Source organism: Drosophila innubila, assembly GCF_004354385.1.
Source record: "Drosophila innubila isolate TH190305 chromosome 3R unlocalized genomic scaffold, UK_Dinn_1.0 2_E_3R, whole genome shotgun sequence".
Classification (NCBI taxonomy): Eukaryota; Metazoa; Arthropoda; class Insecta; order Diptera; family Drosophilidae; genus Drosophila; species Drosophila innubila.
The window spans coordinates 32640494-32667478 of NW_022995380.1; the positions used below are offsets into that span (position 1 = coordinate 32640494).

The 26985-nt window shown below is 37.5% G+C and overlaps 1 non-coding gene across 1 annotated transcript; it reads left to right on the forward strand.

The window, feature by feature from the left end:
- Positions 1–1754: 1754 nt before the first annotated feature.
- Positions 1755–3732, forward strand: LOC117793089. Its single transcript, XR_004618231.1, has one exon. It is a non-coding gene; the product is annotated as a small subunit ribosomal RNA (ribosomal RNA).
- Positions 3733–26985: the final 23253 nt, after the last annotated feature.

Consider the following 26985-nt stretch of genomic DNA (forward strand, 5'->3'; position numbering starts at 1 on the left):
AAATAAAATTGTCATTTGAAAAATGGTAAATTTTAGAAAGCGTGGCAAAAAACCTATATAGGTGGAGTGGTGTCGCGCAAGGCAAGTCATATGAAAAAATTTAACATACCGAAATTATATGACGGTGGAGTGTTGTCTTGCCGGCATTGGGTATTTATAATGTGTGGTGCAAAAATAATGAAGTTTAATAGTGCATAAATATATTGATGCATGCACTTGATTAAATTAAGAGGTAGCATTTGAAAAACTAATTGAATTTTAGAAAGCGTGGCAAAAAACCTATATAGGTGGAGTGGTGTCGCGCAAGGCAAGTCATATGAAAAAATTTAACATACCGAAATTATATGACGGTGGAGTGTTGTCTTGCCGGCATTGGATATTTATAATATGTGGTGCAAAAATAATGAAGTTTTACAGTGCATTATTATATAAATATATGCATAGGTATGAGAAATAAAAATTGTCATTTGAAAAAATGGTAAATTTTAGAAAGCGTGGCAAAAAACCTATATAGGTGGAGTGGTGTCGCGCAAGGCAAGTCATATGAAAAAATTTAATATACCGAAATTATATGACGGTGGAGTGTTGTCTTGCCGGCATTGGGTATTTATAATGTGTGGTGCAAAAATAATGAAGTTTAATAGTGCATAAATATATTGATGCATGCACTTGATTAAATTAAGAGGTAGCATTTGAAAAACTAATTGAATTTTAGAAAGCGTGGCAAAAAACCTATATAGGTGGAGTGGTGTCGCGCAAGGCAAGTCATATGAAAAAATTTAACATACCGAAATTATATGACGGTGGAGTGTTGTCTTGCCGACATTGGGTATTTATAATGTGTGGTGCAAAAATAATGAAGTTTAATAGTGCATAAATATATTGATGCATGCACTTGATTATATTAAGAGGTAGCATTTAAAAAACTAATTGAATTTTAGAAAGCGTGGCAAAAAACCTTTACATGGTGAGCAGGGTGTGTTCATCTATTATATGTGTTCGACGCATATAATAATAAATGTTGTCAATGAAAATGAAAGTTATTCGTTATTTGTTGTCTTTGAACGCTTGGCTGCGGTAATAATATGCAATTGTTAGATAATAGTGGAATTGGCCAAGGTATATTGTTCTTCAATATATACTAAATAGGTTTCACATTATCGTTAATTTAGCAAGCATAAACTTTCATTAAAAATAGAACCACCAACAGGTTTATATATAATTGGTTGGTGGTTTAGTGTTACCTGGTTGGAAAATTGAATTACATATGTTTTTCGATTCTCCAATGCAAGGGCAGTGTGCACATGTATAGTATATTGGAAATTAAAATAATTAAACTTTAACACAATGTAAATATATTGTGGATAAAGGTTTTATTTAATATAATATTTATTAACACATATATACAAAATGTAGATAAATTATCAATTTGTAATCAAAATTAAATAAATTTTTATTCAATTTATTTTGAATTTAAATAATGTACGTGTGATGAATTTATATTAAGTAAGTGTAAATATAAAGATATTTTTGAACAAATTAATATGTATATATTTTGTATATATATATATTTATAAAAAAAATGTGTAAGTTTTTTTTATAACTAACGAACATGATTGCTATTTAAATTTAGCCATATTCGTTCTCTATATGCATGTCATATTTATTCAAAAATATTAATGAGTTGTCATGTCTATTACATATTTAAAAATATTTATATGTGTAAAAATATTTACACATAGAAATAACACATTATTCTGGTTGATCCTGCCAGTAGTTATATGCTTGTCTCAAAGATTAAGCCATGCATGTCTAAGTACACACGAAATAAAAGTGAAACCGCAAAAGGCTCATTATATCAGTTATGGTTCCTTAGATCGTTAACAGTTACTTGGATAACTGTGGTAATTCTAGAGCTAATACATGCAATTAAAACACGGACCTTTTGGAACGTGTGCTTTTATTAGGCTAAAACCAAGCGATCGCAAGATCGTTACACTGGTTGAACTCTAGATAACATGCAGATCGTATGGTCTTGTACCGACGACAGATCTTTCAAATGTCTGCCCTATCAACTTTTGATGGTAGTATCTAGGACTACCATGGTTGCAACAGGTAACGGGAATCAGGGTTCGATTCCGGAGAGGGAGCCTGAGAAACGGCTACCACATCTAAGGAAGGCAGCAGGCGCGTAAATTACCCACTCCCAGCTCGGGAGGTAGTGACGAAAATAACAATACAGGACTCATATCCGAGGCCCTGTAATTGGAATGAGTACACTTTAAATCCTTTAACAAGGACCTATTGGAGGGCAAGTCTGGTGCCAGCAGCCGCGGTAATTCCAGCTCCAATAGCGTATATTAAAGTTGTTGCGGTTAAAACGTTCGTAGTTGAACTTGTGCTTCATACGGGTAGTGCAACTTACAATTGTAGTTAGTACTATACCTTTATGTATGTAAGCGTATTACCGGTGGAGTTCTTATATGTAATTAAATACTTGTATTTTTTTATATGTTCCTCCTATTTAAAAACCTGCATTAGTGCTCTTCATCGAGTGTTATTGTGGGCCGGTACAATTACTTTGAACAAATTAGAGTGCTTAAAGCAGGCTTCAAATGCCTGAATATTCTGTGCATGGGATAATGAAATAAGACCTCTGTTCTGCTTTCATTGGTTTTCAGATCAAGAGGTAATGATTAATAGAAGCAGTTTGGGGCATTAGTATTACGACGCGAGAGGTGAAATTCTTGGACCGTCGTAAGACTAACGCATTTGCCAAAGATGTTTTCATTAATCAAGAACGAAAGTTAGAGGTTCGAAGGCGATCAGATACCGCCCTAGTTCTAACCATAAACGATGCCAGCTAGCAATTGGGTGTAGCTACTTTTATGGCTCTCTCAGTCGCTTCCCGGAAACCAAAGCTTTTGGGCTCCGGGGAAGTATGGTTGCAAAGCTGAAACTTAAAGGAATTGACGGAAGGGCACCACCAGGAGTGGAGCCTGCGGCTTAATTTGACTCAACACGGGAAAACTTACCAGGTCGAACATAAGTGTGTAAGACAGATTGATAGCTCTTTCTCGAATCTATGGGTGGTGGTGCATGGCCGTTCTTAGTTCGTGGAGTGATTTGTCTGGTTAATTCCGATAACGAACGAGACTCAAATATATTAAATAGATATCTTCAGGATTATGGTGTTGAAGCTTATATAGCCTTCATTCATGGTGGCAGTAAAATGTTTATTGTGTTTGAATGTGTTTATATAAGTGGAGCCGTACCTGTTGGTTTGTCCCATTATAAGGACACTAGCTTCTTAAATGGACAAATTGCGTCTAGCAATAATGAGATTGAGCAATAACAGGTCTGTGATGCCCTTAGATGTCCTGGGCTGCACGCGCGCTACAATGAAAGTATCAACGTGTATTTCCTAGACCGAGAGGTCCGGGTAAACCGCTGAACCACTTTCATGCTTGGGATTGTGAACTGAAACTGTTCACATGAACTTGGAATTCCCAGTAAGTGTGAGTCATTAACTCGCATTGATTACGTCCCTGCCCTTTGTACACACCGCCCGTCGCTACTACCGATTGAATTATTTAGTGAGGTCTCCGGACGTGATCACTGTGACGCCTTGTGTGTTACGGTTGTTTCGCAAAAGTTGACCGAACTTGATTATTTAGAGGAAGTAAAAGTCGTAACAAGGTTTCCGTAGGTGAACCTGCGGAAGGATCATTATTGTATAATGCATCTATCCGTTAATAAAATAAAATTTTTATTTCATTAATATATAGAAATATATATTAAAGAAAATAAAAGAAAAATTTTTAATTGTCAATAATAAAATAAATAATTTACTTTGCTCAAACATTTGAAATTGTGTAATGTATAATTTATACAATAAAATTACTTTGTTATAAATTTTATTTGTCATATTCATATTGTATAAATGTATATTACACATTTTATGTGTTTTGGGCAAGACAAATTATTAACTGCGTGTATATGTGCCATAATATACATGCGTTGCACAAATGTATTGTTCATTATTAACATGCGCATACATTGTATAAACGCAACAACCTAAAATATAATGTTGTACCTGTTTGTTCAGGTTAATGCTTTACATATATCGATTATAATACAATTAAATATATTTTATATAGTTGTCATATACCGTATTTTCATTGATTATGTAAAACTAAGACATTTCGCAACATTTTTTTAGGTATAAAAAAATTTATTGAAGGAATTGATATATGCCAGTAAAATGGTGTATTTTTAATTTCTTTCAATAAAAGAATATATGACGTAATGAATGACGCTCATGGGTCGATGAAGAACGCAGCAAACTGTGCGTCATCGTGTGAACTGCAGGACACATGAACATCGACATTTTGAACGCATATCGCAGTCCATGCTGTTATGTACTTTAATTAATTTTAGAGTGCTGCTTGGACTACATATGGTTGAGGGTTGTAAGACTATGCTAAATAAGTTGTTTAAAATTTTTCGAAATTTTAAGCATATGGTATATTATTGGATAATATATATTGTAATGTTGCAAAACATTTACTCATAATATATTCATAATATTAAAATAAATAACGAAATATCTATACTTCTCTTGTTGTATATATTTGTATGAGAAAATTTGAAGAATTATATATTCTTTATTTTATTCAAATAATACTGAGGAATGTCTAGCATAAAGAATTTTTTTTTTAACTAGAATTGCCTCTTATTTATGATGAGATAAAGAATAAAACATTTGTCAATATTATGGAACTTCAAAATTATAGTATATTTCAAATTGTTATTATAATCATCATGTTTTATAATAACTAATATATAAGTATAATTATACAACCTCAACTCATATGGGACTACCCCCTGAATTTAAGCATATTAATTAGGGGAGGAAAAGAAACTAACAAGGATTTTCTTAGTAGCGGCGAGCGAAAAGAAATCAGTTCAGCACTAAGTCACTTTGTCTATATGGCAAATGTGAGATGCAGTGTATGGAACATCAATATTCTAGTATGAGAAATTAACGATTTAAGTCCTTCTTAAATGAGGCCATTTACCCATAGAGGGTGCCAGGCCCGTATAACGTTAATGATTATTAGATGGTGTTTCCAAAGAGTCGTGTTGCTTGATAGTGCAGCACTAAGTGGGTGGTAAACTCCATCTAAAACTAAATATAACCATGAGACCGATAGTAAACAAGTACCGTGAGGGAAAGTTGAAAAGAACTCTGAATAGAGAGTTAAATAGTACGTGAAACTGCTTAGAGGTTAAGCCCGATGAACCTGAATATCCATTATGGAAAATTCATCATTAAAATTGTAATATTTAAACAATATTATAATAATAGTGTGCATTTTTTCCATATAAGGACATTGTAATCTATTAGTATCAATTAATTTATCAAAAAATTTTAGTCAATTGCTTATTTAAATTAAAATGCTTGCATTTTAACATAAAATAAATGTCATAAATTTGATAAAGTGCTGATAGATTTATATGAATACAGTGCGTTAATTTTTCGGAATTATATAATGGCATGATTATCATTGATTTTTGTGTTTATTATATGCACTTGTATGATTAACAATGCGAAAGATTCAGGATACCTTCGGGACCCGTCTTGAAACACGGACCAAGGAGTCTAACATATGTGCAAGTTATTGGGATAAAAACCTAATAGCGTAATTAACTTGACTATTAATGGGATTAGTTTTTTAACTATTTATAGTTAATTAACACAATCCCGGGGCGTTCTATATAGTTATGTATGATAATATTTATATTATTTATGCCTCTAACTGGAACGTACCTTGAGCATATATGCTGTGACCCGAAAGATGGTGAACTATACTTGATCAGGTTGAAGTCAGGGGAAACCCTGATGGAAGACCGAAACAGTTCTGACGTGCAAATCGATTGTCAGAATTGAGTATAGGGGCGAAAGACCAATCGAACCATCTAGTAGCTGGTTCCTTCCGAAGTTTCCCTCAGGATAGCTGGTGCATTTAACTGTTGTATAAAATAATCTTATCTGGTAAAGCGAATGATTAGAGGCCTTAGGGTCGAAACGATCTTAACCTATTCTCAAACTTTAAATGGGTAAGAACCTTAACTTTCTTGATATGAAGTTTAAGGTTATGATATAATGTGCCCAGTGGGCCACTTTTGGTAAGCAGAACTGGCGCTGTGGGATGAACCAAACGTAATGTTACGGTGCCCAAATTAACAACTCATTCAGAAACCATGAAAGGCGTTGGTTGCTTAAAACAGCAGGACGGTGATCATGGAAGTCGAAATCCGCTAAGGAGTGTGTAACAACTCACCTGCCGAAGCAACTAGCCCTTAAAATGGATGGCGCTTAAGTTGTATACCTATACATTACCGCTAAAGTAGATGATTTATATTACTTGTAATATAAATTTTGAAACTTTAGTGAGTAGGAAGGTACAATGGTGTGCATAGAAGTGTTTGGCGTAAGCCTGCATGGAGCCGTCATTGGTACAGATCTTGGTGGTAGTAGCAAATAATCGAATGAGACCTTGGAGGACTGAAGTGGAGAAGGGTTTCGTGTGAACAGTGGTTGATCACGAGTTAGTCGGTCCTAAGTTCAAGGCGAAAGCCGAAAATTTTCAAGTAAAAAGTTGTCAATATTTAAAATTTTGGAAAATTAATACACTTGAATAATTTTGAACGAAAGGGAATACGGTTCCAATTCCGTAACCTGTTGAGTATCCGTTTGTTATTAAATATGGGCCTCGTGCTCATCCTGGCAACAGGAACGACCATAAAGAAGCCGTCGAGAGGTATCGGAAGAGTTTTCTTTTCTGTTTTATAGCCGTACTACCATGGAAGTCTTTCGCAGAGAGATATGGTAGATGGGCTAGAAGAGCATGACATATACTGTTGTGTCGATATTTTCTCCTCGGACCTTGAAAATTTATGGTGGGGACACGCAAACTTCTCAACAGGCCGTACCAATATCCGCAGCTGGTCTCCAAGGTGAAGAGTCTCTAGTCGATAGAATAATGTAGGTAAGGGAAGTCGGCAAATTAGATCCGTAACTTCGGGATAAGGATTGGCTCTGAAGATTGAGATAGTCGGGCTTGATTGGGAAACAATAACATGGTTTATGTGCTCGTTCTGGGTAAATAGAGTTTCTATCATTTATGGTAGTTTCTTGTTCCCCGGATAGTTTAGTTACGTAGCCAATTGTGGAACTTTCTTGCTAAAATTTTTAAGAATACTAATTGGGTAACCAATTAGTTCTTTTAAATTATAACGATTATCAATTAACAATCAATTCAGAACTGGCACGGACTTGGGGAATCCGACTGTCTAATTAAAACAAAGCATTGTGATGGCCCTAGCGGGTGTTGACACAATGTGATTTCTGCCCAGTGCTCTGAATGTCAAAGTGAAGAAATTCAAGTAAGCGCGGGTCATTCAGAAGACATCAAAGTCAAGTCGACTCGTAGACACTCTGTGTCCCACAATTCAATTGTGGCCTCCTCGTGGTATCCTCCGGGTGCTAAATTCAGTGTAGTTCTGATTAGCAGCTAATTCGAGCGACGAATGGGTCCAAAGGGTTACCTACCCAATGGACCGACAAACTGATGGTGCAATGAATCGAAACGAGCCTCGGATATATGAACAAAGTTCACGAAATTCTCCTACGGCCACTCGCCGTGGGACCCATCAGGAAAGGAATGCAGTGGTCAATACACAGGCCATGTTTCCTTGTTGTGAATGTGATCGGTCTTTCTCCACGAAGACCGGTCTCGGTGTTCACATGTCGCGCCAGCACAAAGACGCACTGGATGAGTGTCGTCGGCGTGTTGACGTGAAAGCCAGGTGGAACGACGAAGAGTTGTCTATGATGGCGAGGAAGGAAATCGAGCTCACAGCAAATGGTGAGAGATTCATTAATAAAAAGCTAGCGGAAGTCTTTGCCAACCGCAGCGTCGACGCAATCAAGAAATGTCGACAGAGGGATAGTTATAAAGCGAAAATCGAACAGCTAAAGGGGCAAGCAGTTCCTATCCCAGCAGCGAATGAATCTCCGACCATACAGCGCCGCCCTAGTTTAAGTGAGCCCGGTTCCTCTTCCTCAATATCACAGGCTCCTCCACTCGCTCCATCGAGACATTCGGACGATATCCTCATGCGGATGCTTCGGGGGTTACAGCCCGTCGCATGCAATCGATCTTGGAGAGCCGAAGTCTTGCAATCCATTGTAAATGAGGCGCAAGATTCGGGAAAAGAGGTGACTCTCCAACGTTTGTCCGTCTACCTCCTGGAATTATTTCCGACTCGGAACAACCGCCCTGTTCCGGCGAGAGTGCACCGCCCTGCACCCCGCAATAGGAGGCAACGAAGACGTCAAGAGTACGCTAGGGTTCAGCGTAACTGGGACAAACATAAAGGTCGTTGCATTAAATCCTTGCTTGATGGACCCGACGAGTCGACAATGCCAAACCAGGGAATCATGGAACCCTATTGGAAGGAAGTTATGACAGCGCCTAGCCCATCCTCTTGCAATACCACCGTGCCTCACATGGGGCACACGCTAGAGGGGGTATGGTCACCAATTTTGTCGAGTGATCTAAAGGCACATAAAGTGTCATTGACTTCCTCTCCGGGGCCCGATGGGATATCCGCCAAACATGCAGCGGGTATTCCCAGAGGGATTATGCTTCGCATAATGAACCTGATTCTCTGGTGCGGAGATTTGCCCGGACTCTTCCGAATGGCCCGAACCGTCTTCATCCCGAAGTCGGTGAAGGCATCCCGACCGCAAGACTTTCGTCCGATATCGGTGCCATCGATCGTGGTCAGACAACTTAATGCCATATTGGCTGCCCGGTTGACTTCATCAGTCAATTGGGACCCGCGTCAACGGGGGTTTCTGCCCACGGACGGTTGCGCCGATAACGCGACCATAGTCGACTTAGTCCTGAGGGACCACCATAGACGGAGCGCGTCTTGCTACATCGCGACTCTCGATGTAAGCAAGGCATTCGACTCTGTCTCTCACAAGGCAGTGTTCGATACGCTGACCGCCTATGGTGCCCCTCCGGGCTTTGTCGATTATGTCCGGAACATGTACCGGGGAGGCGGCACCTATCTTAGTGGGAACGGCTGGAGGTCAGAGGAATTCATCCCTGCTAGAGGAGTCAAGCAGGGTGATCCTCTGTCCCCCGTCTTGTTCAATTTGATCATCGATCGATTGCTCAGGTCGTTCCCCGTCGAGATAGGTGTCAGTGTCGGGAACGCAAAAACAAACGCAGCAGCGTTCGCAGATGACTTGATGTTGTTTGCTTCCACGCCGAAGGGCCTTCAGGCACTATTGGATACCACGGTTGGCTTTCTGTCTTCCGTTGGGCTTACCTTAAATGCTGAAAAATGTTTCACGGTCAGCATAAAAGGGCAACCAAAACAGAAGTGTACTGTGGTCGAACCACGGAGCTTCTGTATAGGTTCGCGCACGTGTCCAGCTCTGAAGCGCTCCCAGGAATGGAAGTATCTCGGCATCAAGTTTACTGCGGAAGGGAGGGCTCGTTACTCTCCTTCCGAGGACATTGGTCCAAAGTTGGAGAGATTAACGCAGTCCCCCCTGAAGCCTCAACAGAAGTTATTCGCCCTCAGAACTGTCCTAATTCCACAGCTCTTTCACCAACTAACTCTTGGTAGTGTGTCGTTAGGCGTTCTGAGAAAGTGTGACAGACTGGTACGGTCTATCGTTCGGAAATGGTTAGATCTTCCGTTGGACGTGTCAGCCGCATTCTTCCATGCTCCCCATTCGGATGGGGGTCTCGGTGTTCCTTCAATTCGCTGGACGGCGCCAATGTTGCGAGTCAAAAGATTGTGTGGCATAAAATGGCCCCACCTCGAGCAATCCGAGGTGGCCATCACCTTTCTAGAAACCGAGCAGCGAAAGGCCCGAGATAGATGCCAAGCAGGAGTTAATGAGCTGTTATCACGTTCAAAGATAGATTCGTACTTGGCGAATAGATTGCACATGTCTGTTGATGGCAGCGGTCTACGTGAAGCGGGGCGTTTCGCTCCGCAACACGGGTGGGTGGTTCAGCCCACGCGTTTGCTAACAGGGAAGGCTTACCTGAACGGGATCAAACTGCGGATAAATGCCCTACCCACGCGGTCACGGACTACGAGGGGAAGGCACGAATTGGGGAGGCAGTGTCGTGCAGGATGTGATGCTCCCGAAACACTAAACCACATCTTGCAGAAGTGTCATCGTACGCATGGGAGGCGGGTGGCTAGACACAACGGAGTAGCTGATTTTCTCAAGAAGGGGCTTGAGTCTAGAGGCTATTCCGTCATTGCTGAACCGAGTCTGCAGGGAGAGAACAGGATGTTTAAGCCGGATCTGGTTGCGTTCCGACACGACCGAACCATCGTGCTTGATGCACAGGTGGTGACAGACGGACATGATCTGGATAGAGCTCACCAGAGCAAAGTCCATATCTACGACCGACAGGACATACGAACGGTATTGCGAAGGGATTTTCAGGCACATGAGAACATAGAGGTTGTATCCGCTACACTAAACTGGCGGGGCATCTGGAGTTTTCAGTCCGTAACAAGACTGAGGGCTCTTGATGTTCTAAGTGCTAGTGACAGTACTGTCATTAGTGCCAGGGTGGTGTCAGGCGGGGTCTCTGGATTCAGAGCTTTCATGTTTCACACAGGGTTTCATGGCTGAATGTATTGGCTATCAATATTGCATTTCCTTTTCCTATAAAGCCAGCTACCTTTGGCACAACATCTAAAAAGGTATAAAATAACGCATTCAGTGGCGCTACAATCGAAATCATTTCGTTATGTGGTGAACTAATGTGCTACAAAAAAAAAAAAAAAAAATAGCCAAATGCCTCGTCATCTAATTAGTTTTTTTTTTTTTTTTTAATCAGAAAGTCTTTATTTATAATCTGTCCTTAGTGGACAATCAATAAATTGCGGGAAGTAACATTGACAATTAAGTACATCAACACTGTGTCATGTGCTCGGCATCAGCTATGGTATGGTATTGGGAGGTGATGTGTTCAACATCAGTGGTGTTGTGAAGGCATCAACGATGGGGTAAATCCAGCGGGTGGACTCTCTTCAGGCGCCTGGTGATTGTGCTATTGTCTAGCAGGTTGATAGCTAGGGTATTGATGTGCCTGTCCAGGCGGTCCGTGTGGGATTTGCTCAGCCTGGTAATCTCGTCGAAGACCCATGGGATGCCAAGCTCATTGTGGATTTCTGCATCTGGAGTGAGCAAGTTGGCGTTAGAAATGATTCTCAGAGCTTTGTTTTGAAATTTTTGAATCTTGCTGAGATTTGAGCGTCTGGCAGTGCCCCAGATGGGGATCCCGTAAGTCCACATGGGCTTCATGATGGTTTTGTAGACGAGCAGTTTCACCCTTGTTCTGAGTGGCGATCTTCTCCCTATGAGCCAGAGATGCTTCTTCAGCCTCTCATCTAGTTGAGTCCTTTTGTTGCTTAGGTGTGCCTTCCATGTAAGCCTTCTGTCTAGAGTTATGCCTAGGTACTTGGCCGTGATGCTGGTGGGAATGTTAGTGCCGTCTAGATGTATTGGTGGACATACTCCTCTTCTGAGTGTGAAGGTCGAATGGGTGGACTTCTCAGCGTTGACCACTATATTCCAGCGCTTTAACCATATGTTTGTGGTATTGAGCTGGACTTGGAGGATGTCCGAGGCAGTTTGAGGGGAGGCGTCGCTGGCAAGAAAGGCCGTGTCGTCCGCATAGGTGGCTGCTAGCAGCCTGGCATCTGGGGAAATAGGCATGTCAGCGGTGAAGATTGTGTATAGCACTGGGCCCAGTACGCTTCCCTGAGGGACTCCGGCTCTGACGTCCATGATTTCTGACCTCTCGTCGCCACACTTCACATAAAAGCTTCTGCGCTCAAGGTAAGATCTGAGCAGCAGAAAGTAAGGGGCGGGCAGGGAGGTTTTGATCTTAAGTAGCAGTCCGGCGTGCCATACCCTGTCAAAGGCCTGCTTTACGTCTAAAAAGACTGCTGAGCAGTACTTCTTCTCCTCGAATGCTTCCAAGATCATTCCCACAATGCGATGACATTGCTCTGGTGTGCCATGGCATTCCCTGAAGCCAAACTGGTGATCGGGGATCAAACCAGCCTCGTCCAGTATTGGACGGACTCTACGCAAAAGTAGTCTTTCAACTACTTTGGAGAGTACCGCCAATAAGCTGATCGGCCTGTATGAGGCGAGATTAGCTGCAGGTTTCCCAGGTTTCTGTATGAGGATGATCTCGGCGCACTTCCACTGGGTGGGGAAGTGTCCTAGTTGAAAGCATTTGTTGGTTATGTTGAGCAGAAGCTTGACTCCATTCGGCGGGAGAGCTTTGATAGCTGGGACATCGATGCCGTCATAGCCAGGGGACTTGGACGCTTTGAGTTTGCCTATTTCTTCAATAAGCTCTTCCGGCTCAACATCGGCGATTGGAAGCGCCATCTGACAAGGTGCGTCCAGGAACTCAAAAGTCTCGGCGGCTTCTTGCTGCGTGCACCTTGTGAAAGGAGTGAAGGCCTCGTGCAGATGGTCCGCGAAAGCTTTTGCTCTTTGGCTGTCAGAACGGCACCAGGCACCGTTGGCATCACGCACAGGTTCCTTCCTTTTCGATGGCCTCTTAATCGACTTGGTGATCCGCCACAGGCTGTGTTGAGGGTCGTCAGGCTCTACTTGAGCGAGGTGCTGCTCCAGGGATAGTTTTCGGAGGTTGAACAAGAGCTCCTTGAGTCCTTTGGCAGCTCTATTGAACTCAGTCTTATCCCTGGGGTTGCGAGAGTTGTGCCATACTCGGCGTAGTCGCCTTTTCTCAGCAACCAGAGCAGCAACCTCTGGGGACCAAAGGTGGACGTCTCTATGCTGAATCCTGTTGGAGGGTCGGCTTGGTGGAGTGGCGTGCGAGACGGCATTGTGGATTTGTATGTTGAGGTGCTCCACAACGTTATCCAGGTCGTCACCTGTCTCGATCTCCACAGTCGGGTCCAGGTTGCTCTGCAGCCATTGCTGGTACCGCTCAACATTTGTGTTCCTCCTGAACAGTCTGCCCCTAGCAGAGTTGGTAATGGCTGGAATGTTGACCAGGAGCCTGACAGCGCAGTGGTCGGAGCACAGCTCGAGTACGTTGCTGGTTGAGATCCTGTGTCGATCGATCCCTTTGGAGAGGGCAATGTCCAAAACGTCGGGTACCCTGTTAGGGTTAGTGGGCCAAAAGGTAGGTTCACCAGTGGTGTGGCAGTCGACACGATTCCTGGTGATGGTCCGATACAGCGTTGAGCCCTTGGGGTTGTTGAGGCGAGATCCCCACCAGGTGTGCTTCGCGTTGAAGTCGCCACCAGCAATGAACCTTGGGCCAAGGCTGTCCAGCAGGTCTTGGAACTGGTCGTCTCTGATTATGTGGCGTGGGGGGCAGTAGACGGCTGCGATGGTGGTATCTCCGGTGGGACTGAGGACTCTCACCTTGGCACACTGGACCCAATCCTCCTGATGAGCTGGCAGCTCAATATACTTGAGGCCGCTCTTGATAATGACTGCCGCTCCGCCACGAGCGGTGCCATTGGGGTGGTTAACTGAGATGACGTCGTAGCCAGCGATGGTGAAATAGGACCTTTGGGAAAAGTGGGTTTCGGACACGAGGAGGATGTCGACATAGTTGGTCTTTAAGTAGTGTTCGACCTCGGGCCTGCTTCTGCACAGACCATTAGCGTTCCATAACACTATATGGAGACTTATTTGCATTGTTTCGCCATTATTGACGTGAGCAACTGCGTCATGGCTGCAAATTGGTCAAGCATTTTCTCCATCATTACCTCCAGTCTGTCCAGTCTGGAGTTGGTTTGGCTCGGGACAGTGGGAGCTGTATCAAACTGCTGCTGTGGTTGATGGGCACCTCGTAGTGCGCTGGCGTAGCTGAGCCCTGGAATAGTTGCTGGAGCTGGTGCAGCTCGGTTGGTCGGCGGTACCATTGGCCTTGGCTTGGGAGTGTGCTGCTCCTTGGCCTTTTGGTAAACCTTGCAGCCTTTGTATGAGGCGGGATGGATTCCATTGCACAGGGCACAGCAAGCAGGTAGCTCCTTGGACTTGGTGCACACGTTGGAATGGTGGTCATCTCCGCACTTCACGCACTTGGGTGGGAGCCGGCAGTACTTCTGGGAGTGACCAAATCCCTGGCAGCGGTAGCACTGGAGTACGTCCTTGCTCTTGTGCGGGGGCTCGATGGTGACGACGCACTGGCATAGACGCTTGATGGCAAAGACGTCTTTGTTGCTGCTGGCGGGCTCCAGATTCACAAAGAACAGCGACATCGGCTTCTTGATGGTGCGGCTGATGGCGTTCTTTATCTCGCGGCCTCGTACCACGTGTCCATGTACGGCGAGTGCCTCCTTGATCTCGTCGATCTCTGTGGAGTAGTGGAGTCCCTTGACGACTATTCTGTAGGCACGCTCATCCTTCGCCTGGAACGTCTGGTAGCGTATCTCGTTCTCGTTGAGGTAAGCCTTGAGCTTGGTGAAGCTGTCCTTGTCCTCCAGATTGACTCGGACACGACCGTCCCTGCCAGACTTGTAGTCAAACCGGAGATTTCCGATGGCCAGAGCAACGTCGGTGATAAATCCCTTGATGTTCGAGACATCAGGGACGAAGATCGGCGGTGGCTTTATGGTCTTCACGGGGGCATTGGGGACGGGGTCGGGATCGTCGAGGGTCTCCTCCTCTGCTTCATCGGCGTCCATGGTGTCGATGAGAGCGGCATATCTATTGGATGTCATGTGGGTCAGAGGGGTGGGCGTCAGCTGGCGGGGATTTCTTGTCGGGGCCTTGCGTCTGATCTCGCCCGGCTCCAAGCTGGACGAGCTGGTCTCTCCGTCGCTTCCACTGTCGCGTGCTGATGACGCCTTTAGCGTCTTGGGCGCTGATGGGCCGAGCTTGGCCTTGGGAGCTCCTCCAGGCGTGAGCTGCCATTTGGGCTTGGTGGTGGCTGCGAGAGCTGCAGAGGCTGCGGGATCTGCTAGAGCACCAGATGGAAGTGAGGCTGAGGTAGCCATGATGCCTGATGAGGCTGCCGAGGGCAGCGACTGCGGCAGAAAGTGCAGTTAATTGTTTCTTTGCAATTGGTAAAAGCAACGGTAAATGAACACGTGCAGGCACACGTACACGCGAGTCAGCGCGTGTGTGTGAGTGTATTAGTGTCGAAGTCCAACGCGTGGCTGGCTCGACCAATCAGAAGGCGGCTGTCGAAAAGTAAATAACGGCTTTATGAAAAGTTCCGCTCGGCACATGTTTACTGGCGAGAGTTCGCTAGGATGTCGGATTAGTGACGCGCATGAATGGATTAACGAGATTCTACTGTCCCTATCTACTATCTAGCGAAACCACAGCCAAGGGAACGGGCTTGGAATAATTAGCGGGGAAAAGACCCTTTGAGCTTGACTCTAATCTGGCAGTGTAAGGAGACATAAGAGGTGTAGAATAAGTGGGAGATATTAGATTTCGGTTTAGTATCGACAATGAAATACCACTACTCTTATTGTTTCCTTACTTACTTGATTAAATGGAACGTGTATCATTTCCTAGCCATTATACGGATATATTTATTATATCTTATGGTATTGGGTTTTGATGCAAGCTTCTTGATCAAAGTATCACGAGTTTGTTATATAATCGCAAACAAATTCTTTAATGAGAGAGTGCATTTATGTACTTTTGATTTAATAATTTGGTATAACTCCAATTACTCAGGTATGATCCAATTCAAGGACATTGCCAGGTAGGGAGTTTGACTGGGGCGGTACATCTCTCAAATAATAACGGAGGTGTCCCAAGGCCAGCTCAGTGCGGACAGAAACCACACATAGAGCAAAAGGGCAAATGCTGACTTGATCTCGGTGTTCAGTAAACACAGGGACAGCAAAAGCTCGGCCTATCGATCCTTTTGGTTTAAAGAGTTTTTAACAAGAGGTGTCAGAAAAGTTACCATAGGGATAACTGGCTTGTGGCGGCCAAGCGTTCATAGCGACGTCGCTTTTTGATCCTTCGATGTCGGCTCTTCCTATCATTGTGAAGCAAAATTCACCAAGCGTTGGATTGTTCACCCATGCAAGGGAACGTGAGCTGGGTTTAGACCGTCGTGAGACAGGTTAGTTTTACCCTACTAATGACAAAACGTTGTTGCGACAGCATTCCTGCGTAGTACGAGAGGAACCGCAGGTACGGACCAATGGCACAATACTTGTTCGAGCGAACAGTGGTATGACGCTACGTCCGTTGGATTATGCCTGAACGCCTCTAAGGTCGTATCCGTGCTGGACTGCAATGATAAATAAGGGGCAATTTGCATTGTATGGCTTCTAAACCATTAAAAGTTTGTTATTCATTTAATAGACGACAATGGATGTGATGCCAATGTTACGTATAACATAGTAAATTGGGAGGATCTTCGATCACCTGATGCCGCGCTAGTTATATATTAAAACATTATTTAATACAATGACAAAGCCTAGAATCAATTGTAAACGACTTTTATAACAGGCAAGGTGTTGTAAGTGGTTGAGCAGCTGCCATACTGCGATCCACTGAAGCTTATCCTTTGCTTGATGATTCGACAATTAAAAAAATCGATCAATAAACACACACATATTAATATGTAAAGATATATAAATATATATATATATATTTACAGGGATGGTATGTATATGCTATGTATAATATATATGTCTATGGGCATAAAATATTATATATAATGTATAACATATGATATCTGTATTTTTATACATATATGATTTATGAAAAATTTCATTTGAAATGGTAGCCAAATGTCTCGTCATCATATTAGTGACGTATTTAAAAGACTTAAATGTATGTATATATGAAATATATATTAGAAATATATTATATATAATTTCATTGATTTATATAAAGTTTAAATAAAATAAAAATGGTAGCCAATTGTCTCGTCATCATATTAGTGACGTATATGAAAAGATTTAATGAGATTCTTACTGTGTCCGTAAGCTTCAATATAATATTACAACTTATAGCTTGTGATTGTAAATTTGTGAATGAAAATGTGTTGGAGAAACAATTTTGTATTAACAAAACTTAATTAAAAATGCATTAATCTGTGAAGTATATTAAAGAAATTTTGATTAACGGCGATACTCTAAATATGATTATATCGGTAGCCAATTGTCTCGTCATCATACTAGTGACGCATTTGATAAGATTTAATGAGGTTCTTACTGTGTCCGTAAGTTGTTTCGATGTAATATTATAACTTATAGCTTGTGTTAAAAAATTTGTGAATGGAAATGTGTTGGAGAAATAATTTTGTCTTAACACTTAATAAAAAAAAAAGAAATTCATTTCTGGAGTATATTAAAGAAATTTTGATAAACGGGTATATTCAAAATATGTATATATCGGTAGCCAATTGTCTCGTCATCATAATAGTGACGCATTTGAAAAGATTTATTGAGATTCTTACTGTGTCCCTAAGTTTCTACATAATATTATAGCTTGTGATTATAAATTTGTGCATGAAAATATGTTGAAGAAATAATTTTGGTGTGATTGAAACAATAAGATAATATATTATTTTCTGATGTATATTAAAATATGTTTATATTGGTAGCCAACTGTCTTGTCATCAAAATAGTGACGCATTTGAAAAGATTTAACGAGATTCTCTTACTGTGCCCCGTAAGCCTCTCTATTATATTATAATATTATAGCTTGTGATTATAATTTGTTCATGAAAATATGAACATATTTTGATAAACGTCGGTATTTAAAGTATGACAAAGGAATTTCAAAATAAATTTAACTTTCACTTAAAAAAAAAAGTAAAAGTGACTAGAAAAATTCAACTTTCCTATGTCATAACCATACTATATGACAAAAAAAACAAAAGTCAACTCTCATATAACACATAAATTTCATACGACAAGTAAAATTTAACTTTATTATGTCACAACCATATTAACACAACAATTTCATATGACTACAAAATAAAGTCAAATTTCACATGACATAAAAAATTTCATATGACAAAAAAATTCATATGACACGAAAATTCAAACATAAAAATTTCATATGACTACAAAAAAAAGTCAAATTTCTCATGACAAGAAAAATTCAACTATTATTTAGTCAAAACCATATTATATGACAAATAAAACACATCTCATATAAATAAATTCAAATTAAAATAAAAAAAAAAAATCATTTTCACATGACATAAATTTCATATGACGCAAAAATTCAAACAAAAAAAAATTTCATATGACTACAAAAAAAGTCAAATTTCATATGACATAAAATTCAACATTTATTTGTCATAACCATATATATGACAAGAATTAAACAAATTCATATAACATAAAATTTCATATAAATACAAAAAAAAAACAAATTTCATATGACATAAAATTTCATATGACACGAAAAATTCAAACATATAAAATTTCATATAAATACAAAAAAAGGCAAATTTCATATGACATAAAATTTCATATGACTAGAAAAAATTCAAACATAAAATTTCATATGACTACAAAATAAAAGTCAAATTTCTCATGACATAAAAATATCATATGACAAGAAAAATTCAACTTTCTTAAGTCACAGCCATATTTTATGACAAAACAAAGTCAACTCCCAAATAATATAAAATTTCATATGACTACAAAAAAAGTTAAATTTCTTATGACATGTAAAATTCAACATTTTTTTGTCATAACCATATAATATGACAAGAATTAAACAAATCTCATATAACATAAAATTTCTATAAATACAAAAAAAGGCAAATTTCACAAGACATAAGAATTTCATATGACACGAAAAATTCAAACATAAAAATTTCATATGACTACAAAAAAAGTCAAATTTCATATGACATAAAATCTCATATGACAAGAAAAATTCAACTCTCATATAACACATAAATTTCATATGACTACAAAGAAAAGAGTCAAATTTTATATGACAAGTAATATTTAACTATTATTTGTCATAACCATATTATATGACAATAATTAAACACATCTCATTTAAATAAAAATTCAAATTAAAATACAAAAAAAAAAAATCAATTTTCACATGACATAAAAATTTCATATGACGCAAAAAATTCAACATTTATTTGTCATAACCATATAATATGACAAGAATTAAACAAATCTCATATAACATAAAAATTTCATATAAATACAAAAAAAGGCAAATTTCACATGACATAAAAAATTTCATATGACTAGAAAAATTCAAACATAAAATTTCATATGACTACAAAATAAAAGTCAAATTTCATGACATAAAAATATCATATGACAAGAAAAATTCAACTTTTCTTAAGTCACAGCCATATTTTATGACAAAACAAAGTCAACTCCCAAATAATATAAAAATTTCATATGACTACAAAAAAAGTTAAATTTTATGACATGTAAAATTCAACATTTATTTGTCATAACCATATAATATGACAAAATTAAACAAACTCATATAACATAAAATTTCTTATAAATACAAAAAAAGGCAAATTTCACATGAAGACATAAAATTTCATATGACACGAAAAATTCAAACATAAAATTTCATATGACTACAAAAAGTCAAATTTCTATGACATAAAATTTCATATGACAAGAAAAATTCAACCAACTCATATAACACATAAATTTCATATGACTACAAAGAAAAGAGTCAAATTTTATATGACAAGTAATATTTAACTATTATTTGTCATAACCATATTATATGACAATAATTAAACACATCTCATTTAAATAAAAATTCAAATTAAAATACAAAAAAAATCAATTTCACATGACATAAAAATTTCATATGACGCAAAAAATTCAAAAAAAAAAATTTCATATGACTACAAAAAAAGTTAAATTTTAGGACATGTAAAATTCAACATTTATTTGTCATAACCATATAATATGACAAGAATTAAACAAACTCATATAACATAAAAATTTCATATAAATACAAAAAAAAAGGCAATTTCACATGACATAAAAAATTTCATATGACTAGAAAAATTCAAACATAAAAAATTTCATATGACTACAAAATAAAAGTCAAATTTATGACATAAAATATCATATGATAAAGAAAAACAACTTTCTTGCTTATACATATTTATGACAAAACAAAGTCAACCCCAAATAATATAAAATTTCATATGACTACAAAAAAGTTAAATTTCATGATGTAAAATTAACATTTATTTATCATAACCATATAATATGACAAGAATTAAACAACTTCATATGACTACAAAATAAAGTCAAATTTCTCATGACATAAAAATATCATATGACAAGAAAAAATTCAACTTAAAGTCACATTCATATTTTTATGACAAAACAAAGTCAACTCCCAAATAATATAAAATTTCATATGACTACAAAAAAAGAGTTAAATTTCTTATGACATGTAAAATTCAACATTTTTTGTCATAATATAATAAATGACAAGAATTAAACAAATCTCATATAACATAAAAATTTCTTATAAATACAAAAAAAAGGCAAATTCACAAGACATAGAATTTCATATGACACGAAAAATTCAAACATATAATTTCATATGACTACAAAAAAGTCAAATTTCATATGACATAAAATTTCATATGACAAGAAAAAATTCAACTATCATATAACACATAAATTTCATATGACCTAGAAAAGGAGTCAAATTTTATATGACAAGTAATATTTAACTTTATTTGTCATAACCATATTATATGACAATAATTAAACACATCTCATTTAAATAAAATTCAAATTAAAATACAAAAAAAAAAAAATCAATTTTCACATGACATAAAATTTCATATGGCATAAAAATTCAAACAAAAATTTTCATATGACTACAAAAAAAAATTAAATTTCTTAGGACATGTAAAATTCAACATTTATTTGTCATAACCATATAATATGACAAGAATTAAACAAATCTCATATAACATAAAATTTCATATAAATACAAAAAAAAAGATTTCACATGACATAAAAAAATTTCATATGACTAGAAAAAATTCAAACATAAAAATTTCATATGACTACAAAATAAAGTCAAATTTCATCATGACATAAAAATATCATATGACAAGAAAAAATTCAACTTTCTTAAGTCACAGCATATTTTATAACAAAAAAGTCAACTCCCAAATAATATAAAAATTTCATATGACTACAAAATAAAGTTAAATTTCTTATGACATGTAAAATTCAACATTTATTTGTCATAACCATATAATATAAATAAATTAAACAAATCTCATATAACATACAAATTTCTTATAAATACAAAAAAAAATGATTTCACAAGACATAAAATTTCATATGACACGAACAATTCAAACATAAATATTTCATATGACTACAACAAAAGAGACAAATTTCATATGACAAGTAAAATTCGCTTTCATTTTTTATAACCATATTATATGACAAAATATAACAATTCTCAAATAACAATAAAAATTTCATATGATCTTCAAGAAAAAGATCAAATTTCATATGACATAAAATTTCATATGACAAGAAAAATTCAACTTTCTTATGTCATAACCATATTATATGACAAATAAAATCAACTCCCATAAAATGAAAAAAATTTCATATGATACAAAATAAATCATATTTGATATAAAGTAAAATTATATTTTCATATGACAGACATTTAAATAAAACAATATAATGAGTACTTTCATATGACATAGACATTTATAACAGTACATTTATGTATGAAAAAACATCGTCCTTTGAAAAAGTAAAAATTTTAGAAGCGTGGCAAAAAACCTATATAGGTGGAGTGGTGTCGCGCAAGGCTGATCATATGAAAAATTTAACATACCGAAATTATATGACGGTGGAGTGTTGTCTTGCCATTGGATATTTATAATATGTGGTGCAAAAATAATGAAGTTTTACAGTGCATTATTATATAAATATATGCATAGGTATGAGAAATAAAATTGTCATTTGAAAAAATGGTAAATTTTAGAAAGCGTGGCAAAAAAACCTATATAAGATTGAGTGGGTGTCAGCAAGGCAAGAATCATATGAAAAAATTTAACATACCGAAATTATATGACGGTGGATGTTGTCTTGCCGGCATTGGGTATTTATAATGTGTGTGCAAAAAATAATGAAGTTTAATAGTGCATAAATCTCTATTGATGCATGCACTTGATTAAATTAGAGGTAGCATTTGAAAACTAATTGAATTTTAGAAAGCGTTTGGCAAAAAAAAAAAAAGCGCTTTATGGGTGGAGTGGTGTCTCGCGCAGAGGCAAAATCATATGAAAAAATTTGCTTGAATTATAACATATGAAGGTGGAGTGTTGTCACTTATGGCATTGGATATTTATAATATGTGGTGCAAAAATAATGAAGTTTTACAGTGCATTATTATATAAATATATACATAGGTATGAGAAATAAAAATTGTCATTTGAAAAAATGGTAAATTTTGCAGAAAGCGTGGCAAAAAAAAAACCTATATAGGTGACGTGAAAAGTCGCGCAAGGCCAAGTCATATGAAAAAATTTAACATACCGAAAGTATATGACGGTGGAGTGTTGTCTTGCCGGCATTATTTTATAATGTAATGGTGAAAAAATAATGAAGTTTAGGTACATAAATATATTGATGCATGCAGATTAAATTAAGAGGTAGCATTTGAAAAACTAATTGAATTTTAGAAAGCGTGGCAAAACCTATACCTATAGGTGGAGGTGAATTCACAGGCAAGGCAATCATATGAAAAATTGTATACCGAAATTATATGACGGTGGAGTGTTGTCTTGCAGACATTGGGTATTTATAATGTATGGTGCAAAATAATGAAGTTTAATAGTGCTGCATATATTGATGCATGCACTTGATTATATATTAAGAGTAGCATTTAAAAACTAATTGAATTTTAGAAAGCGTGGCAAAAACCTTTACATGGTGACAGGGTGTGTTCATCTATTATACTGTGTATGTAAGTCATAATATATGTAATGTGATCAATGAAAGTTATTCGTTATTGTGTTGTCTTTGAACCTTGTGCAGTAATAATATGCAATTATTGATAATAGTGGAATTGGCCAAGGTATATTGTTCTTCAATATATACTAAATTAGGTTCACATTATCGTTGATTTGCTAAGCATAAACTTTCATTAAAAATAGAACCACCAACGGGTTTATATATAATTGGTTGGTGGTTTAATATTACCTGGTTGGAAAATTGAATTACATATGTTTTCGATTCTCAATGCAAGGGCAGTGTGCACATGTATAGTATATTGAAATTAAAATAATTAAACTTTTAACACAATGTAAAATATATTGTGGATAGGTTTTATTTAATATAATGTTATTAACACATATATACAAAATGTAGATAAATTATCAATTTGTAATCAAATTAAATAAATTTTTATTCAATTTATTTTGAATTTAAATAATGTACGTGTGATGAATTTATATTAGTAGTGTAAATTATTAATATTTTTGAACAATTAATGTATATATTTTTTGATATATGTAGTATGTTTATTAAAAAAAATGTTTGTAAGTTTTTCTTTATAACAACGAAGATTTATTTAGAATTAGATATGTTTCTCTTGCATGTCTATTTATTCAAATTTATGAGGTGTCTCTATTAAAATTTTGTTGTGTCGTAAAAATAGTTACATAGAAAATCCATATGTTGATGTGCATAGTTATATGTTGGCTAAGATTAGGCTGATGTCTAATAACAGAAATAATTTTAATTTGGTCAGGTCTATTGAGATTTTATGTGGTGTACTCAGCTTAGTTCCTATGTGTATGTTGCTTGAGTTTATGTTCCTTGTACCATTACTGCAGTGTGAGAGGTTTGTTTTGTCTGGTTGTGAATGTTTTATGTGTTTAGGTAGCTGTTTATGTCTGTTGGGTCTTGCATTGGGGTGAGCGTTAGTGGCATTTTGTGTGTTGATTTCGCTGTTTGGTCTGCAAGCTCATTCCCTTTTATGCCTGTATGGCCTATCCACATTAGTTTTATCTTAAAGATAGGTGTATGATTTAGATCTGATTTTATCGCAGTAAAAAAGTTTCTTGTTGTTTGTGTTTTTATCATCTATTGTTGATAAGGAGTCGAGTTAAGATAATGAATCTGCCTCTCATATTCTTGCAGTGTTCTATGGCTTTAATATTGCTATTGTTTCAGCGGTAAGTACTGAGGAGTTTGTAGGATGCCGTATGTTAGTACGGTGGTTCTGGTTGTGACATGCAGGTTATTGTGTCGTTTTAATTTTGAGCCGTCTGTGCATATAAACATGCGATTTTCAGGTTGTCTTTAATGTGTTTATAAAGTTTTGATGTTCTGGGGGGTAGGGTTTTTTATGCATCTCGAGTGTGGTGTCAACAAGATCATGAGGTCGAGTAGATTTGCATTTGAAGTTACTTATGGGGTTTGTAGGCGGCGTCTCATACTTTACCTATTGTGTGGTCAATTATGGGTATGTTTTTTCTTTGCTTTGGGACTTTGACGAATTTGTGAAGGTATTTTGAGTTTATTAGGTTTTCGATGAGCTCATTGTTTGCAGGTCGCTCTTTAGTCTCATTGAAGGATATTGGCTCGTGGAGCAGGTTATGTATGGGGTGGATCGAAAGTTCCCAAGGCAGTCCTAATTGCAGCGTTGTAGGGGTTTTAGTTTGTATAATCAGCTTTCGGTGACTGTCCATATAGAAATAACCCGTATTCTATTTTGGCGATGACGGTTGCTTTTGCGATGTTAAGGAGTGTGCGCGTGTTGACTTAACTCAGGCAGGCTAGGCATTTGATGATGTTGTTTAGAGTAGAGGGATGGCAAAATTGATTTTATATGGGTGTTCCATTTGTATTTTTTTTGTATCAACGAAGTTATGCCTAGTATCTTTAGGGAGTCTACGTTAGGAATTTGGATGGTGTTGCAGTTTATTTTATACGTGCAATTGTGTTTCGACAGATGTGTAGGTGTTGCATTTTGATAGGACAAGAAGCTCCTGAGTAGGATTCTAATTGTTTTATTCGCTGAGTAGGTTGTCATAAATAATTGTGGTTTTGTTGCATTTATTATTAGGAAGAAGTCATCAGCGTATGCACATAAAGTTTATGTTTTTTATGCAGAGTGATGATGTTTGATAGTTTGTTAAAGGCAATGAGGAATAGAATTACGGATATGTAAATCTTTTGGGGGATACCGTTGATAGAGGAGCATATTTGAAGTTTGTGACCCGACTCGGACAATTATTTTCCTATTGAGCATGAAGTTTTGATGTAGTTTATTATTTTAGGGCCAATTTCCATTCTGGAGTTGGTCGATATTGTATGTACACTACTCGGTCAATGCCTTGAGAAATCAAGACTGATGAGTGAGGTGTTTTGCGTGATTTATTTATGAGGCAGTCTACATAGAGTAGACTGTCTAAAGTCATTTGCCTTTTAAAGACCAAATTGATTCGGACTTAATAGATTGTTGTAGGTGACAAACCACCATAGTCTTTGGCTATTATTTTGTCTAGGTTTTATGAGGCAGCAGTTTAAGGAAATCGGTCTGTATGAGGTGGGTTCTGTTTTGGTGGTGTTCGGTTTAGGTATTGCTAATTAGGCTGTTTTTGTAGGATTCAGTATATAGTTGTTGAGGATGGTTGAATAGGTTTGATCAATTTTTTGTTGTTAGAGAGCTATTTTTTATCATTTGATAAGATATCCTGTTTAGCCTGGGGTGGATCCTTTCAGTGTTTGTAGTGCAGAAGATAGTTCGAGATTTGTTATGTTCTTTCTATTTCAGCAGTTGGGAGGGTGGGTAGTTTAGATTGTTTTGCTTTGTATTTGTAAGTCATGGAATTTTGTGTGAAGTTGGAGTCTTTACAATCTGACCAGTGTTGCTGAGAATGTTGCTGCTTCAGTTTGGTTTGTGGCTGTTTTGTCCAGTATATGGATCAGTTAAATGTATTTGTCTGATCGGGTTGAGTCCAAAGCGTCTTATGTTGGTCCATATTTGTGATGAGGGGTTGCAGGTCAGAATTGTTGAGGTAAAATGAGTTAGCTCTGTTTTACTTTTAATTTTCGAATTTAAGTTTGGCATTTGTGCGTCCATAGTTAATGATGTTTTCCAGGATTTCTTGCTAAGCGTTCTTTCCAGGCAAATCTGTTTAGTTGTAAAAAAAGGCTAAATTTTGTTCCACCAGGGACTTTATGGGTTGTCTGTATGGTGAGGTTTGGGATAATTAGGTTTGTAACTTGTCAGGATTATTCTATTGATTTGGGCTGATTCTTTATTTAAATTGTCGGAGGTAGGGTATTTGTGTTTGCATGATGTGTGAGAGTTTCATATTGTTGCTAGCCTGCATCTTTTAGTTTAAAGTGTGGTCTGTTGATACTGGTCTTTGAGGTGTTGGGAAAAGGAAATAATTATTGGGAAGTGGTCGCCACCATGGAGGTTGTCGAGTATTTTCCATTTTGTATGGGGCTAGTGTAGGGGAGCAGAGTGTGAGGTCTATGTGTGTGAAAGTGTTGTGTGTTGAGAAATGGGTGGGTGATTTGTCGTTCAATAGTATTAGTTGTGTGTTTTCAATAAATTTTGGATTGTTTTCCTCGTGTGTTTGTTGTTGGTGAACCCCAAGATGGGTGCCACCATTGAAGTCACCAGTGATTATTGAGGGTGTTTGTTGGGTGTTGGTTGAATTTTGAGGTTGTTTACTGTGATTTTCTTGCTTGGGGAAATGTATGTGGAGAATATGTTTAAGTTTTGTTTGGATCGAATGTTGATTGCTATTACTTCTAAGTCATTGTGTGTTTTAAATTCTGTGTGTTGTATTGATTTGTGAACGAGCAATGCTACGCCTCCAAATCTGTTAGTGGCATGGTTTGTGAACATAT